Below are 12,929 nucleotides of genomic sequence, written 5' to 3'. Positions count from 1 at the left end.
TGACAACTTAAAAGAGGAGGGAAGTGCTAAAGATAGCCTATATCGGCAAACATGGGGCAACGTGGTGCAGTTAGGTATCCAGGAACAGATAATGATTCTATGGATGCATTATCTGAAATCAAAGTGAAGGTAACTGTAAAGGGAAAGGATGAAGGTATGCTAGTTGGAAAGGTAATTAAGGAGCTAAAATATTATGAGAATAGGAGTATCAGGAAATTGTAAGAACGACAAATACCTTTATTCTGGGAGACAGGACAAAGGCCAGTAGAGAGGGTGGAGTGGGCAAGTTTCAGCTGTGCTTATTAATGTCGAGTAGCCTGCATTTTATTATATCATAATTACCTTGCCAACTACATGTTGCTGAAGGACCTTTGTCTTGAAGATGTTGAGTGTAAACTCCATCCTTTTGGAAGCTTCAGTGAACATGATAAGTCAGAGGTTCAGCCTTGGAATATGCGCAAATATTGTATGTGTATTGTAGCTCCAGTACAGACCGAGGTGAACTTGGTGGTGACATAGGTTGAACAGTCTCACATTAGTCCTTTAAATTAGTTCCACTCCAAGTCTTTGGCGATGTGAAATAAAAAGCTATAGGTAGTGCTGCTCCCTGCATTTCTCTTGGAGTTGTGGTGGACATCATATCCTTTGCGCTTCTTGATGGACGAAATCCACACAACCACATAGGGAGCAACTCTTCGCCCACTGGATGGACGCAGTTGAGGAAAACCCTGATTATGAGTTTCTATGTGGTAGACAACAGGGATATCCCTCTGTAGTTACCAGAGTTGGTCATCTCCTTTCTTGAAGATGGCAATGATTATAATACCTGAGAACCCCGGCACCCACTCCAGATATGGACAAGGAGATTGTGGATTTGTAAATCAAACTTCCTTAGTGCCGAGCCTTAAAACTTCTGCAGGAACACTCCTGGTCTTGAGGCATTTTCCTTTTTTTAAAAATCTTGGCATATGGTCTTCTTGTCAGTCAGGAGTAGCAGCAAGGCTAAACTGATTGGGATGTTCTGTGATGGAATCAAGCCCTCTTATAAAAGTCAGATTCATGGTTGAGAAGGTTTTCGAAGTGTTCCTTCCAGCAATCACTAACTTGCTCTCTTTGATAAGTTCGCCTCCTGTTCAATGGGGTGGGGCTGTGGGTAATTTTGTTGTAGTTTGCCCCGACAGCACTGAAGAACCAGTTGAATCAGATGATGGGTGTCAGTGAGTTGCCTCCTGTCCTCTTACCACCCACCTGTCCTTTAGGTCCCTGCAGAGCTATATTTCTGTCTACCCCCACCCCTCCCCTCCAAACATGGAGTTTCCATCCTGTGATGCTTCACATTTGCAGTTAATTAGCTCTTCGATCTGCAAGTTATTTTCATCACACCATCCTGATTCAGCCTTGCAGAGTCTCTATGTAGTTGTTAATTATGTGGGACTCCAGAAAGAGCAATACACAGTAGACTTACTACGTCTGTCATTGGCAGGGATGTCCAAGGACAGCAGACATTTGTGGTCCTTGAGTGGCAACAGGGCATTGTATATTTTGTCCACTGCACCAATATTGGAATTCTAACCCCATGCAATTAGAGTTGCATGGTGGTTAAATCCAGTGGTTTGCACCATTACTCCATACTTCATTTCCTACCACAGAAGCTAGGGGACTTAAACCCAAGCAAATTAAAAAATATTTGATATTTAACAATTAGCAAGTAATCAGTAACAGTAATAATGAGACCACCGAATTTTTGTGAAAAACCATCAATCACATCCTTTGGGGGAAAAAAATCCACCATCCTTACCTGGTCTTGTCTACATGCAACTTAACTATCTCCTCGGTTCAGGGGCAATTCGGGATTTTCAATAATGCCAGCTTTGCCAGTGATGTCCACAACCTGTGATCAAATAAAAATTCAATTACTACAGTACAGATACTACAGTACAGAATATTCAGTTGTTTTTTTGAATTTTATGAATAAGGCCCAAACATCAGATGTGTGTTACTTTTAAACTAAAACTTTCAAGAACGCTTCATAAATAGATGGGTTTTTGAAATCTCAATCACATTAATGTCATTCAACATGAATTTGAAATCTTGCAGCCACACTGTTTTTAACAGAGGTGCCACATTCCATCTGATAAAGAATCATGCTTACAAAGCAAAGCCTCAACTCAGAATTATATTCAGAATTGGCAGAAAGACATTCCAAAGCCCCAAAAGCGCAGATATTGCTTTCTAGATTATATTTCTTCTTTTTCTACTCCATCAAAGCAAGAACAGTGCAGAACTGCAGAAAACATTCTCTCTCCTCTTTTCGATACCATTGATTCCTTGCCGAGACAGTGTCACACAAGTGCCAGAAGCCCTGTATAGTAAGAGTCAGCAATCTATTTCAACAAAAAGGGGCAACACAACTAATCCCAATAGGATTTTTATCCAACAGTCATAATCTGCAATTCCAGTGGAAGCTCCAGTGGATTGCGGTATAGCAACAGGACCTTTAACCAGATTTCCCCTACCTAACCCAAGAGAAGGGTAGACAGCTCTTGCACAATGATCACCATTAAGTTTCACCTATTCTGGTGAATTTAGTTTTGTTAATCCATTCACAATTCCTCAAGTGCAGGAAAGTGTTACAGCAAACATGGGAAAATAAGTGGCTGGTTGGATTAATGAAAAAGCCTAAATTTTTCCATGACAAGTTTTGAATCAAGTTAAATCATATGCAACTATGTCAAAAGTTCACCGAAATGACATTAAGATTCCTTTTGTAATAAAAATAGAATTCTGGTTTAGTACGTATGAAAAAAAAATGATAATCTGTTTTTATTGCCAGTTTTCTTCCCACTCCCCTCTCCCCCCCCCCCACCCTCCCAATACTGTTAGAGTATACTAGAGGGTTATGTGGTGGGGAGGCATATTATTTTGATCAAGAATTTGTTAGTGCAAAAGCTCCATTTGATCCAGCTTGGTGACAGCATACTTAAAATGAAAATTGCAAGTGTCAGCAGCTGAAAAAACACACTTAGACCTCTGCATAAGTTACACTTTCAAAAAAAATCTTCATTTCAACCAGCTCAGTTAATGCCTTCAATATTATATTTTAACTACTGAGTAGGAAAAGCTAGCAAACATTTGACATAGCAACATTATTAGCCAGCTTCTGGACTATCATTTGAAATATGCAGCATTAAGCTGTATGTCAAATTGGTCAGAAAAAGATGATGAAAGCACAAATATATTTGTCTTCCAAAGACACAAAAGATGAGATTGATGTACAGTTGAGGATTGTTTCAGCTAGATTACAAAATCTTTTCTTTAATGAAACAAAACCAGCCACGGTAGAAAACCACTTGAACCAAACTAATTACAACAGGTACTTCTGCAGAATTACAGAATAGTTACAGCACCAAAGCAGGCCCTTCCAACTCTTCCCACGGTGTCTGTACCCCCTGGAAAATTCTCTGCTTTCAGTTACTTACCCAGCTCCCTAATGAACTTCACAACTAAAATTGCCTCCATTACAACTGCCAACACTGTATTCAAGATCCTGAGCATTGCTGTGTAAATGTTCTTATGTGAAGGTTCGTTTCACTTTGATTCAAAATCATTTGCTCCTTGACACCCCCATGAACGAGAATAGTTTTGCCCTATCCACTTTATTCATACCTTCCATGATCTTGAAAACTGAAGGTTCCATTGCAACGTCCTCCATTACAAGAAAAAACATCCCAGACTGTACAATCTTTCCATTTAACTAAAGTCTCTCATCCCTATCAATGTTTTAGTAAATCTGGATTCTAACATCTTCCCTAAAATATAGTGCCCAAAACTGCACACAATCCTCCAACTACAGTGACCAAGTGTTTTACAAATATTCATGACTTCTTTGCTCTTGTACTCTATACCTCTGTTGAAAGCACTGGATCCTGTATGCTTTTTTTTAAAATATAAAAAAGCCACTTTCTCAACCTACCCTGTGACATTGTTTATATTCCCTCTTCTCATTCTTCCTACCAAAATACAAACTGTTATATTTTTTTTAACCATTAATCTTCATCCACCTTTCCACCAGCCTGTCAATGGCTCCTTGAAGACCATTATGATCCTCCACAGAGTTCACTCCACCTCCAAGCTTAGTGTCACCTGCGATTTTTGAAACTGTGCCTGGTACACTCAAATCAAATGATTAATCCATATTAAGCAGTATCCTTGTACCAACCATTGAGCTGCCCCACTATATATTCTCCTCTGGTCCAAAATAAAAACCCCATCTTCCACTGTAACTACTGCTTCTTGTTATTTAGACAATTTCCCATCCATGTTGCTGCAGCCCCCTTTATTCTATGTCCAAACTTGATCAGCATATATTACACCTTATTAGCACTTTTTAAGTTCATATACTTCATACACTTCAACCGCATTTTCTCATCAATTGCCTGTTACTTCATCAAAAGAAGTCAAGTTTGTTAGAACTGATTTGCTAATTTCGTCTAATCAATCCACATTTATCCAAGTGACTGCTAAATCTGTCCTTGATCGTTCCCATAATGATTTCCATGACATATAGGTTAAACTAACTGGGCTGTAGTACTGAGTTTATCCACGCCCCCTTTTTCGAATAAAGGTGTAACATTTGCAATTTTCCAGTCCTCAGGTACTACCCCCAAATCTACTGACATTTGGGATATTACAGCCAGGGGGCTCTGCAATTTAGACTCTTCCCTCAGCAAGCTTAAGTGCATCCATCAGGGCCAGATGATGTAACATTAATTGCTGCTACCCTTTCTGGTACCATCTCTATTAATTTTTCACTCATCCAGAATATGTTACAGCTTCCTGTGCTTGCAGTCCAGCAGATCAGCATTGTTGGTAAAGTCTGATGTATTCATTTCAGACCTTTTTGGTCTTTATCAGCTTCCTGTTTCTCTTACAGTTAATTGACCTGCTATGATATTGTACATGGCAAATATAAAAATCACACTTCAACACTTCTTTCAACTATCACCGTTGCCATTTCTCTGTCACTGATCTTCAGCTCCTGATGCTCCCTTTTGTTTGTCCCTCTTCATTTAATTGACTACTTTTTGAGTCAAACAGCAGGAAACTGGTCCTTCCGTCCACCTTGTTCATGCCAGCTATCAATTACATATTTATATCAATTCCATTCACCAACAATTAGTCCTTAGCCTTTTATAGCTTGGTGTTTCAAAACCTCATCCAGAATATTACGAGAGTCTCTACGTCCACCATTCACTCAGGCAGTGTGTTCCAGATTCCAGCCACCCTCTGGGTGAAAAACAAATCATCCTCAATTCCCTCTAAACTTCCTACCACTTGCCTTAAATCTATGGTCTCTAATTTTAGATACATTTAGCCAGGTTGGTGGGGGGGGGGGTTGGAGACAAAAAAAGTTTTCCCTACTATCTAGTCTATGCCCATGTAATTTTGCATACTTCCATCAGGTTCCCTCTCAGCCTCCTCTGCTTGGAGGATAACAAACCCAGCCTATCCAGGATTTCCTCACAACTCAAATGTTCCATTCCAGGCAACATACTGGCGAACGTTCCTCCCATAAATGTAGTGACCTGAACTGCACATGGTACGCCAGCTGTGGCGAAATCTCCCTGCTCTTACATCGAAGCCCTCAGTCTTTTCTTTTCACATAGGAGATAGTGAGCAGTGCCAGTTACGACTGCTAAATCAGTCGCAGTGGATTTGGGAAAAATTGTGACCCTAAGTGGCCAATTCTTACTGCAACTCCCAATTACTCCTGCTTCCATCCATCACTATCCTACTACTGGTCCTGAAGAAGGGTCTTGACCCAAAACATTGACCATCTGCTTTTCCACATGGATGTTGCCTGACCTACTGAGTTCCTCCAACATCTTCTTGTTTTTTCATCTGGATTCCAGCATCTGCAGTCATTTGTCTCTCTACCATCCTACCACTGTCCACCTCTGTGCCTTCTTGCTTTCCCCATTATTGCTCAGACAGAAAACTGGGCAGGAAAGTGTCACACTGGAATCTTATTTCACATTCATTTTTTTCCCCTAAATATTTCCATTGAACCCCAAAATCACTAACAAATATGGGAAGCACAATTTAAAAAAAGGATGGGAGGGGTTATAAATGTGTAACATCGTACTTGTTTGTTATAAATATTGGGACTGTCTTTTGTAGCATCTTGAGAACACGTGTCCTATGTTGGAGTGTTTCATCATTCCCAATGTTTATTTTTTTACCACATGGCAAGTCAGAAAAGCCAAAAGTGATTTTTACTGGATAGTGCATCTTTTAGTGCAAGTCCTCAAATGCAATCGCCAATTTTTATAAAGGTAGACTGAAACACTCAAAATTAAACCACAAGTCATTAACTGTTAAGTTTATTTGCTTAAGTCGATATCAATTCTCTTTTAAAAACTGGAAAAGTCAAAGTCGAGTTTATTGTCATATGCACAAGTACATGTGTGCACAGATGCAATGAAAGACTTACTTGCAGCAGCATCACAGGAACATAGCATCATATAAGCAGCATTCATAAGCAAAACAAATTAAACAATTTTTACAAGAACACTACAATTTGAACAAAAAAAAAAGTCCATTATAGTGCAGTGATCATATAGTGTTGCTATACTGAGGTAGTGATTAGGGATGTAGGGAAGTAGTTGCTCTTGAACCTGGTGATGTGGGACTTCTGGCTCCTGTACCTCCTACCCGATCGTAGCTGCGAGTAGATGGCATGGACCAGACGAAAGATGATAGATCACTCAAGCCCCATCCACCAGTCAGCATCCAATGGCAGCAGGCATGTGTACGTTATGTGGTATCAGACATCCCTTCTTATTCATACAACTGACTGGCTTTGGGAAACGTTGAAATTGATACTTCGTCAGAGGCTGCAAATTTATAATATATACTGCCTTTATAGTGGTTAATCTTAATATGCCACAGAATTGCACCTCTTGTACAAGCTGAACCATAACTTGTTTTTGGAAGCTTTATGTATAAACGGCAAATGAAGGCCACCAATAGTTTATTTGTAACAAAAACAGAAAGTGTACTGTATTTCTCACTTCCCAAAAAAACACAATAATCCCTTAAATGGCTGCATTGTTACTGGGTGTAACGGTAAAAAACAGACTTGTGTTAAAAACAAAATGTTGGAAACGCTAAGCAGCTCAGGGAGAATCTGTGGAAAGAGAAACAGTTAATATTTCAGATCCAAGACCCTTCATCAGAACTGGGAAAGAGAGAAAACAAGTTAGTTTAGATGGCAGAGAAGGTGTGGGATGGGATGGGTGGGACAAAGGAAATATCTTTGATACAGCAAGACCAGGTGACCTAATGTGGCAATTAAAAGGCCATTTAAATCAGTTCAAGCTTCTTTTCTGTGTAATGTGCTGCTTAAGGCAAGGTTGTAGGACATTCCCAGCAGGCCAGACTATGCAAAAAGGAAAGAAAAACTGGGCCAAAAGATGGCAGACAAAAATGGCTGGTTCTACTACAAACAAAGAGCGAGCTATCTGAAGTTGGAGAAATCAGTACAGGTGACCCCGTGTTACGGTCGCTTGGGTTACAGAAATTTGATCTTACAGAATTCACAAAATCACTGCCCAAAAATTTGAGACATGGAATAAAATTCGATCTCACAGAATTTGTGTTGGAAAGTAACTAAATAAATACAATTTTTTTTCAACTCGTGTTTCTTGACACATTCACAAATGATGCAGTCTAGTGATACAAATAGTGATAGGAACCATTTTCTAGGAATGTTAAACTTCACCCCCCCCCCTCCCCTCCTCCCCCAATACAGCAGGGTCACCTGCATTGAGTTCTACAGGCTGCAGTGTGCCCAGACAGATGATGGTGTGTGGTTCTACAAGTCTGTGTTGAACCTTGCTTATTTAAACTGTGCAGAAGGCCAAAGACAGAAAAGTCAGAGTGGCAGCAGGATAGCGAATTAAAATGGCAGGCAATAAAAAGCTCAGGGTCACTTTTGTAAACTGAGCACAAGTGCTCTGCAAGGCGATCATCCAATCTGCATTTGGTTTCTCCGAATTAGGAAGACACGTTATGAATAGTAAATGCAGTACATTAGATTGGAAGAAATGCAAATGAATCACTGTTTCACCAAATTTGTACATTTCTTTCTCAAAGTTAAGGTTTTCATTGGAAATGTTTTTTTTTGTTGCTTGGTAAAGCTGTTCAAAACTAATGCACATACATACCAGAAATAAAAGGGCAGACTGGAATTAGCTTTATCTGCATAATAAGGGTCCCAACACAACAGATGAAAGGAGATTGCCAGATTCTCATGTGTCTCTACATTGTTATGAATGCCCAGGGCAAAGGAATACCAAAACAAAGTAAAAAAAGTTTAATCAAGTTGTAACATTTCACTCAAAGCGCTGCCAGTAAAAACTCAAAGAAGCAGAAAATCTCTTGAAGATGCATCGCTGATGAGCACACCTATGGCATCAGAAAATTGCTTCTTATTCATTAACTCTAATCATAAGCTAGTCATACCCTCAGGCTGTACAAAATTCGAAATCTGAAACAAAGAAAAACTCTTCCTTTGGAATAGTTACTGGAGCCTCCAAAATATTTTGAATTAACCAACCATACAAATTACATTCAAAGTTCAACTCTCATTTTATTTTTAAAAAACTTGCCTGACTGCCACCTTACAAACTCCTATTTTGATCAGCATAAGTTTTGGAAATAAAACACTATACAATTGCAGATAGAATTTTAAATCAACAGAAGAAAACTTATCATAACTCATTTTCAAAAGGCTTTTAAACTTGAAATATAACCCACATCACATCTTTGAGAGTTTGCTGCACATGTTCGGAGTTGGAAAAATCACAATCCAGACCACCAAAATGCAAACATTAACAATGTGACAAGTTTTTGTAAAAATACAATTAACAATGAAACAAAGCTCTGAAGGATCACTAAAAAGATCAGCTGAAATTGTCAACATCTCAAAATATGATTCTGCCAAATAATCAAAAGGCTGCCACCTAAACACACACACACCTTCTCTTTCCAATGAGTAAACAGTGAATATCTGAATTCATCTCCATGATTTCAAATAATATATGAACTGTGTATTTAAATATAATTCAAGAAAATTCTTCAGGAATTTATTTTCCACCATACCTTCAAATACAACTTGGAAGACTAAATTCTTTATAAAGAACACACTACACAATATATGGTACTTGGTTCCAATTCTGTGTAATTTTCTTTTTTCCATTTTGTAGTCCCCCACATATCTGCAAACTGGGGCCCTAGTTATCGGCAAGAAAGGCAACATTTAATATTTCCATCAACAATCTGAATTTTATAAGTGCACAAGGAGTCTCTGGCACAGAAACATTCCAATAACCTTTCAAATGCACCTATTACAATCCTCCACATTGAGCAGACTGATCACTGTCATAACTGACCGACCTTGAGGCTGCATTCAGCAGTCTGTTCCTATAGCAACCACACATTTCATCGACTCTAGTCCGCCTGTAAAAGACTCATAGTAGGCAAGTACAGAACAGTAGTACAACCACAAATGTAGTTTTTGTTTAGGTTTCAGAAAAATCATTGTAGAAGCTTTTTGCATGATTAGCAGGATAGCCAGTATTAAAGGTTTCACTTCAAAACAATAAATATCAGGGCAGATGGAATTGTTTGAGGATCTACAAAATCCATTCTCCTCCTCTCTCTATCCCACTGCCCAATCTCAATCCAATTTTGTACTTTCCATTTCTCAAGATAATGACATACCCCAAGAGTGACCATTTGTTTTGGATGAGCAGAATGTCAGCCAGCTCCTTGCTTGCAACTTGAAATGCACATTACAGAAACGTATTGGCTCAAATTTTGCAGGAAGTACTGGCAGTATTCTGCCACCAGGTTTGGAATTGCTGCACATGTGCATGTGAATCCCAAAGCCTTTTATGCTTCTGTGACTCTTCACCAGCTTATCCCAACTGTACTCTGGAATTTATAGTGGGGAAATCCACCTGCAAAACTTGTGCCAGACCAGACTAAAGCAGTAATACCATCCCCATCTATTAAAATGTAAAGAAATGACGAAGGGAAAAAAATAAGGCAATTTACATTTCTGAATTAATTGAATTCAGGTGAATGTTTCTTTGATTGTTTTTAAAAGATTAAGTATTTTAAGTATGAAGACAAAAGAGGCTGCAGATGCTGGAATCTGGAACAAAAAACAGAATGCTGGAAGAACTCAGTGGTTCAAGCAGCATCTGTGGAGGTAAAAGGTGCAAGTCAATGTCTTGGATGCAGGATCATGACCCAAGATATTTTACAAGGTGCATGGCTTTGCCAGCTGTCAAAGCTTTCTTCCCATCTGTTTTGTGGTCGGGGCTTGGTCCAAGGAACCCTAGCCAGTGCCTTATTTTTATCATTCAACCCCACATTCCCAATACTGCACCTCGAAGTATTGCCCTTCATTAAACAAGATTTAGGCAAATTCAACCACAATATGTAAATCAATGCCAAGCATAGGTAGCTCAAGTGCTGAACAAAAAATATATACAGGCCACCATTTCTAAGACTTTACCATGAACTAAGCGGTAAAGATTTGTTCTGACAATCATCTTTGTTATTACACCATCAAGTGTAAATTATCAGCGCAGCAAAATTCAAACATAAACCATGGATGCTGGTTTTAACATTTGGAAGGTGGCATCAAAAAAATTTCCTAGTTAATATAGATGAATGAAGAAAAGAAGTATTTGCCAAATTCAAAAAAGTACAGTGCAACCTCAATAATAATGTGCCTCATTAGCCTGTGATTTCTTTGGTATACCAGAGATGTCACTATGCTACCCAAGATGGAAACTGGATAAATGTTAACTTCACCTTTAACATGAGTGTTAGGGTATCCCCTAAAATGTGGTTATGTAGAGTTTGTACTGTATTTAAAACAAGTTAGCCCACTAGACTGACTCTATCAAATAACAAACATTTACCCAATTAAGTAACCCCAATTAGAAATGTAGAATACCTAAATATATGCTGAGCATTTCACTCAAAAGTTAAGAAGTCCAAACTACTGATGTTACTATATTAACAGCTTTTCATGCATAACAATTACACAATCAAAATTACTAAATTAACAAAATTCATTTGAAAGTTGGGTGGGGTCACACAACAGATCCTAAGCACCAAGCATAACAGGAACTATTTTATAAAGATTACAGTCGTTTATATAAATAGAGCTCAGGAAGGATACTGTTGTTTCACCTTGCACAGTCACAGATTTTGAAAGAACAAATACCATTCTGGAAAATGTAAATGCAAAACAATGCAAAAAAGATTCCTTTAAAACAGAATTTTAAAGAAATATTTAATTTAGAATCTATGTTTTTTTTAAAAGTAATTTCATCCTTTCTGCTCAACATTGTTCAAAGTAATTAGAACATAACAGAAATACATTCAGTTGTAAAGAACAATACATTTACAATGACCCTTTGACTGGAATGCAGGCATTCATAAATCTGCATTTGGTCAGCTATTCAAATTTCCTCCAAAATTCTACAAAAACTTGCAATGCATTATTTGATTCCACATACTAATATTCCAAATATTACTGTACATCTGACATTAATCGGACTACTTATTTCTTGCAGGCCTTCAGTATAATTAAGCATGCACAAGGCTGTGTGGCGCAAAAGAAAATGGCACACATATTGAATTCATTAGTCGAATTACAGTCCACTCCTGACAAACCGCCATTTCTTCAGTCTTTTTATCATGACAAGCTCTAGGAGTCCTGCTTAAGCTTTTTGCTCCATCTGTTAATGAGACAACACAATGATCATTGTGAATTCCTGCTGGTAACAGATTAGTAAGAGCTATTCAGCTTTCATTACAAGCTGATTAAACCTTCTATAACATAATGGGCAGGATAAAAAAAATGTTAATATCTGTGCAATGGCTTATTGTTAAGCCATTTTGTGGGGGGGGGCGAGAGGAGGGGGGGCGAGGAGAAAAGGAGAGAGAAGAAGAGAGAGAGAGAATGGCTGAATTTCAAGGAACCTTTGATGCTTTAAAAAAAAAGTCATATATGGACAAAAGGGAAAGAATGAACCTGGATGGGACAATTGATCATGATAGACTCAATAGCAGAACTGAGAGGGCTTTTGTAAAAATGAAAGAGGATAGGCTTAACAGTTCCGGAGAGTTGGTGCCTTTAAATTTATAGTGTGGAGGTTTGCAATCATGAACGTCAAAAGTGATGGTCAAGTTGGCGTACTGTAGTGCAAGATTCATGGAGAATTGTAAATACCACAGGTTGTGGGATAGGCCTTGTGTAATAATCCTTTAAATTTATCATTGATGGAATAACTGGGAAATTAAATGATGTGATGTTGACAATGTAAAGACAGTATGAAAATGTAAAGATATGCTTGGTACAGCGAATTAAGAAAATACCATGATATTCATCATGTAACAATATATTTTATGAAGAAACTATTTTATGGGGAAAAATACTACAGTCAAAAATGCTAAGAAAATCACATGTATGGTCTCAATAGAGAAAAGAGAGGCCCAACATGTTAAACGTCAATTTTGCAAAAACATGACTGTACTATCTTCATGATGATTAGAAAATGGAACTTAAAACTCAATCTAAGGTTAAGTAGCATGGCAAAACTACAACAATTCAGCCCAAAAATAATGATTTATTAGTCACATGTACATCAAAACACACAGTGAAATACGTCTTTTTGCATTACTGAGAACGTGCTGTGGGCAGCCCACAAGTGTTGCCACGCTTCCAGCGCCAACATAGCATGCCCACAACTTCCTAACCCATACGTCTTTGGAATGTGGGAGAAAACCGGAGCACCAGGAGGAAACCCATGCAGACACCGGGAGAACGTACAAATTCCTTA

At 38.4% G+C, this 12,929-nt stretch overlaps 1 protein-coding gene across 4 annotated transcripts in view; it reads right to left on the bottom strand.

Moving 5' to 3' along the window:
• LOC127578695 (nuclear receptor coactivator 3-like) overlaps positions 1-12,929 on the bottom strand; it is a 177,960-nt gene that overhangs the window by 152,916 nt on the left and 12,115 nt on the right. For all 4 annotated transcript variants that reach the window (XM_052030984.1, XM_052030983.1, XM_052030986.1 and 1 more), the window contains exon 2: positions 1,799-1,891. The gene's annotated coding sequence lies outside the window, so the exon portion shown is untranslated. The remainder of the gene's footprint in view (positions 1-1,798; positions 1,892-12,929) is intronic.

Source organism: Pristis pectinata, chromosome 16 (assembly GCF_009764475.1).
Source record: "Pristis pectinata isolate sPriPec2 chromosome 16, sPriPec2.1.pri, whole genome shotgun sequence".
Classification (NCBI taxonomy): Eukaryota; Metazoa; Chordata; class Chondrichthyes; order Rhinopristiformes; family Pristidae; genus Pristis; species Pristis pectinata.
This window is presented reverse-complemented; position numbering and strand designations above follow the sequence as displayed.